This window comes from Octopus bimaculoides, chromosome 20 (genome assembly GCF_001194135.2).
Source record: "Octopus bimaculoides isolate UCB-OBI-ISO-001 chromosome 20, ASM119413v2, whole genome shotgun sequence".
NCBI classification, from domain to species: Eukaryota; Metazoa; Mollusca; class Cephalopoda; order Octopoda; family Octopodidae; genus Octopus; species Octopus bimaculoides.
In genome coordinates, this window is record NC_069000.1 from 369,345 (window position 1) to 375,630 (window position 6,286).

The window sequence follows — 6,286 nt, forward strand, 5'->3', positions numbered from 1 at the left end:
CTAGAAATAGCAGCTAAATCTCACTTCGAATTAAAGACTAGAGTCTTATGCTTAAGGAAAGGACACATTGGATAACGAATGTAGTCTTAGGCTAATGCTTCTCTAAAAAGATGGGTCGGGATGGCCATGGGTGGAAAGCCTTTGCTCATAGGTTTGCTCAGTCGGGGCTGACCTGACGATAAACAATAACAAGAACAACAATTTTATCTGATCCTTTTGGTCCACTGATCCCTTTAGGATTTCATCAGAAATTAAAGAAAGGGACCAGAATGGAGGGGGTGGGGAGAAAGGGGTCATCAAGTATTTTGATGGGTTTTCAAGAGTTTCTGTTCGTGGAACAATGGTTCACAGGAAAACATGTGGCGAAGAGTGGAACATTGGTTTAGAGGAAAACATGTGGCGAAGTGTGGAACATTGGTTTAGAGGAAAACATGTGGCGAAGGGAGGGATTTCAATTCTCGATCGATAGAAATTACAAAGATGCATGCATGCGCGCGCGCGCGTGTGCGTGTATGCATGTTTCAGGTAATACATTATACACCCTCGCCCAGGTGATCCGACCTAGACTTGTGTCCAGGTGGCCTTTCCACTAACCACTCTCTTTTAACTAGAGCCATCAACACGTTTTCTCTTCAACCAATGCATTATTCTTCAAGTGTCTTCTGTACATTCTGTAATGCCCGAGATTTCTAAGGAACGACCTGAAAATCCTCAACAGCCCACCTCCACTGACACACATCTGGTCTGCCACCTGTTCCAACCTTAACCCTCCACCAACTCCTGATATTTCGGTCTCTTCTTCCCTTTATGCTGATTGCTAGTCTGAAATACTAAATTACATTTGTCGATGAGTTGAGTCGTTCATCCAGCTACAACACAGCATAAACAACAATGCGAACGGTCTTGACACTCAAACATCCTATCAACCAACCAGGGAGTCCACGGTGTAGGCACGAGAGAAGCCAGGGCGAAATGATATACGACCGCGTTTCAGACGTTGCCGTCTTTTCATAAACTTCACCTGCTTCCCTGCATGGAGAGGGAGATGGAAGAGAAGCCTTTCGTTTGGCAGACAGCAAAGGATTACAACAGTCTCCAGTGGATCAATATTCACAACCAGACGCCATATCGTCAGCATCTTTTCAAGGACATTGGGAAAAGTCTAGCGTATGTAAATATATGTATGTATGTATGTATGTATGTATGTATGTATGTATGTATGTATGTATGTATGTATGTATGTATGTATGTACGTGTGAATGTATACATGTATGTATATAGTCTGTATGTATGTTTATCTGTCTGTATGTATATGTGCATGTATATATGTGTGTATGTATGAATATATATATGTATATTCCAAGTTATAATATAGATGCTCACACATACATACATGTACAAATTATTACATACATACATACATACATACATACATACATACACACATACACACATACGTACACACATACATACATACACACATACAAACAGACATACATGCATATACATAATACATACATAGACACACACACACACACACACACACACACACACACACACACACACACACACACACACACATGTCCAATCTCACGATTCGCTCTATAGTGTGCCAGTATTGTCTGATGGCAGACAGCCTGATTTCAATTCCGCTGATAATTTAGAAGTTGGTCAATTTTTTTCCTGCTAACACGTGGTTAATACATTTTCTATGATCTAAGCGGCTCTGCTTCTTTCGATCGATAAGTCACTGCAACACGTTCGCAGAGGATTATGGGATATTGTGATGAAATCACTTATGTTTTGGTTAAATCTCTTTCCACTTTGACGGATGAATCTGTGGGTGGAACTTGTTATTTTTCTTGAACGATGTTTTTATACAATCTTTGAGCCTTAGTTTAGATTTATAAGGTGGACGCTTTTCTTTCCTCTGCTCACAATCCAGAGTTATACAGGCCTCCATTCTTACTAAATGCCCCACCCATCGCAGTCGGGTCTGCAAAATCATTGACTCAGTATTTCGACCTCAACATCACTCCCCTGCATTTGCCAGTGCAGACCCAAGATACGATGTAGACGCTGTTGGTGGAAGCGCTTCACCTGTTTCTGATGCATTCGTTGGTTACGCACGTCTCACGAGCGTACAACAGCGAGGGCAGCACACATGTTTTGGAAGCCTTCATTTTAGTATGCGTAGAGACACTTTGTTGAGACCACGGGTGCTTTTCCAACTTTCTGAAGGCATCAATGGTTTTGCTGATTCTCAGCGAGATTTCCTGCTCAAAGATGCATGGTATAATAAGGGTGCTGCCAACGGGCACAAAACTGTCTACGACTTGACACTTCTCACCATTCACTCGGATATCTAATTCTAAGTGTGGTCCTTCTGGTACGAGCCTTAAGTAGTCATTTTAAGGCCAATCGTTTGTGTGTGTGTGTGTGTGTGTGTGAGAGAGAGAGAGAGAGAGAGAGAGAGAGAGAGAGAGTGTGCGGGCGCGAATTTGTCTGTTTACAATTCTTCGAAAGATCGCTGACACCGATGTTATCTGTTAACAAATTCCCGTTTCTTTACTTGGGAAAAGAGGTAAAGTTTAGAGAATGGTTAGTGTCAGGAAGTGCAAGCATGGAAAACCCGAACTTGAAAACGAAAGAGAAAAAAAACCTATATGTATACATATATATATATGTGTGTGTGTATGTGTGTGTGTGTGTGTGTGTGCGTGTGCGTGCGGGCGTGTAATTAATATACACGCTTCGTGGGAAATAAATTTAAGAGAATTTTCTACGAAAATTTGTACTTTCACTTTGATTCAAAACCCAGCCACATCAAACACTGATCCCTCTAAACCTTTCCACTCACTTTCAGTTGTTTTGATTTAGTTTCCCGAAAACACACACGTGTTTTGTATGTGTCTATGTGTCTATGTATGTATGTGTGAAAAACAGGTTGAGATGGGCGCTCACTACTCTCACCTGGTCTCCATCACAACCTGATAAAACTTAGCCAAATGCAATTCTTCCCGACACACTTTTCCGCTGCTTGGAATGCTTCGATGACGTCCTTCTGGTTCAGCCCTTCCTCCCACTACTACCATTTCATGCAACTACCTCTAATCCTCCAATGTTGGCGTTGATGGTGATTATCGTTGGGTCAAAGAATTAGCAAATCCATCCATCCATCCATCCATCCATCCATCCATCTACCTACCTCTCTATTTACCTATCCATCTACCTATCAGTCTGTCTGTCTGTCTGTCTGTCTGTCTGTTTTTCTACATACATACACACGTATATATAAAAGGGAGAAAGAGAGAGAGAGGAGGAGGAGGAGGAGGAGGAGTGGGGTAAGTCGGTCATCCTATCGCTATACTGCCTCCTCCCCTTCTTTCTTTCTTTCATCCTTTTACTCTCTCTCTCTCTCTCTCTCACTCTCTCTCTTTATTGTTTTGTAAGGAAAAAATTAAATCCAAATCCACTCCCACCATCACCACAACCACCTCCCCCTACTCTCTCTGGCCCTCTTCCTCTGCATAGACACCTTCCCACCTCTCACTCCCTCTCTAGCTTACCTGTCTTTTATCTCTCACACCTCCCACCAAACCCCACCATCTCTCCCTCTTGTTCCAATCATCCATTCTATTTGAGAGAACAAAAAAAGAAGAAAGAAAGAAAGAAAGAAGGAAAGAAGGAAACGAAAACGTGGTGGTGGTGGTGGTGATGTTACTAATGATGGCGACGATGATACCGGTGATGATGATGATGATGATGATGATGATGATGGTGGTGGTGGTGGTGGTGGTGGTGTTTGTTTCGATGATGGTGAGGGTTCGATTGGAAACAAATGCAGCCATGGCATTGCTGGAATTCTTGGCATTCTTCAGATTCCTGAGTGATTTCTTCAGCTCCAGTTTGATGGAACACAAGAATGGAATGCGAACCGAGGAAATGGCGGCTTTCGAGAGGAGGGGGACGGGCGGAGGTCGGTTTAGGGGGTCGGGCTGGGGGTTAGGGGTTAAGGGTACTATTGTTGTTTAGCCCCAGGTCAGCTCTGTTTGACCAGACAAACAGTAGACATTCCAGATGTGGCCATCCTGTGTGTTTAAATATATTTCGGATTATATTATCAAATGTATCCTCTTCCTAGTTTGCGGTTGATTTGACTGCTATTTCAAGCAGGTCGATCGATCACGTGGAGGTTGCTTCGTCCATTCATGGCGATGGATGGTGGTGTTGAAGGTTATATGATGTTGCAGGGATTGAAATAGCGAGGAGGAGGAGGAGGAGGAGGAGGATAATGTGTATAATGATGAATGCTGGTGATGATGATGATGTAAATAATGCTAATGAGGGAGGAAAATGACAATGATGATGATGATGATGCTAGTGATGTTGATGGTGGTGGTTTTGATGATGGCGATGATGATGATGATGGCATTGGTGGTTGTTGTTTAACCTCCAGGGTTAGTCCTAATCGAGTAGACTCGTGACCTGATCTCAGGCCTTCCAACTATGACCATCCTGCTATCGTGTTCTTCTTTCAGACACAACTCATCCACATTAAGCGAGCTTCTCTTCATTTTCAAAGATGGTTGAGCGTGATTTGAGGGAGATTTGGCTGCTATTTCTAGTAATTTGATAGAGCAACCACGTAGAGGAACTGTTATTTGGTTCGAGGGTGGGGTGCAGGGTGGGGTGGTGTACAGCTCTGTAATAGAGAATAGTTTCGTGCAAACGGGTGGAGTGCCATGGTGGGAGGTGCGGATCGCTGCCTCCCACCCCTTCTAACACCAACATTGCGCTGTCTTCGGGGATTTCGATTGAGTCGAATCTGTTGCAAACATTCACACCATTCCTCTGATCTGTGGAGAAGTTTGTCTCGTTAGGTTCCAGAGGATTTATAGGAAAGGGTGGGGTCGGAGTGGGTTTCAGTGGTGTTGGTGAAATGGTTGTTGGTGGCGGCAGTAGTGGTGGTAGTGTAGGTACATACGTACATACATGCATAAATAATACATACACACATGTATGCGTGTATGTATGTATGTATGTATGTATGTATGTATGTATTGTACTGTTCCATGATGTTAAGATCAACAAAAAAGTACTCCATCTGGTGAGAGATAAATATTTAACAAGCACAATATATGTTTTAAGTGCTACTATTAATTTCATGCGATGAAAGCATGCCCGACAGTGTTTTTTAACACGCCTGATGTCTTAGCGCAGTCTTCAGACACTGTCCACATAGCATAACAAGCTTAATATCGGACGATAAGATGAGGGAAAAGGTGAGAAAGAAGTAGATATAAAAAGGGGAAAGTTGAAAAATCGGAAAACGAAAACGAAAATAGCAAGAAGCAAATGGTGGGGGTAGAATTATTTCTCTTTTGACCGTGGGCGAAAAGAAAGAGTTTGCGGTACAGCTGCTCAATACAGAGAGAGTGGTACTTTCCAATTCGTCAACAGAAATTTAGCCATATACTTACAGACGCCGAAATTTTCGGATCAAGTATTCAACAGCGTGTAGGAGTTCTTTCAGCTACGCATAGCTTACATTTTTCATCCGGATCGAGAGAGAAAGAGAGAGAGGGGGGGGAGTGGAGAAGACAAAGAATAATAAATATGTATATAATATATAGGGAGAGATAGACCGATGGTAACAGATAGAACGCGTGAGATATGTATATCTAAAAGTTGACTTATTTCCCGTGATAAATTATATTTTTTTTATTATTATTTACGCACAACATCCTCTTTGGGACGCAGATTTCGAAAACCAAGCTCGTCTTTCTTGAGGGCACACCGTTTCAGAGCCAATCGGGGCTAAACACACATACATGACCACATACACTTGCATTTTATATAGCATGTGTGTGTATGTGTATGTATGTGTGTGCATGTGTTTATGTGTGTGTGTACATGTGTGTGTGTATGTGTCTGTCCCCCATCACCGCTTGACGTTGATGTGTTTACGTCCGCGTAATCTAGCGGTTCGGCAAAAGAGAGCCGATAGAGTAAGTACCAATCTTTTAATTGATTCGTTCAACTAAAAGTTCTTCAAGGACTGCTACAGTATGGCCGCATTCTGACGACTGGAACAAGTAAAAGATAAAAGATAAAAGATAAGTAAATTGATCAAAACAAAAGTTCCTTCGTTTGTGTGTGTGTAAGACAGGGAGAGAGAGAGAGGGGGACAGAGAGAGAGGGAGAGAGAGAGGGGGACAGAGAGACAGGGAGAGAGAGAGGGGGACAGAGAGAGAGGGAGAGAGAGAGGGGGACAGAGAGACAG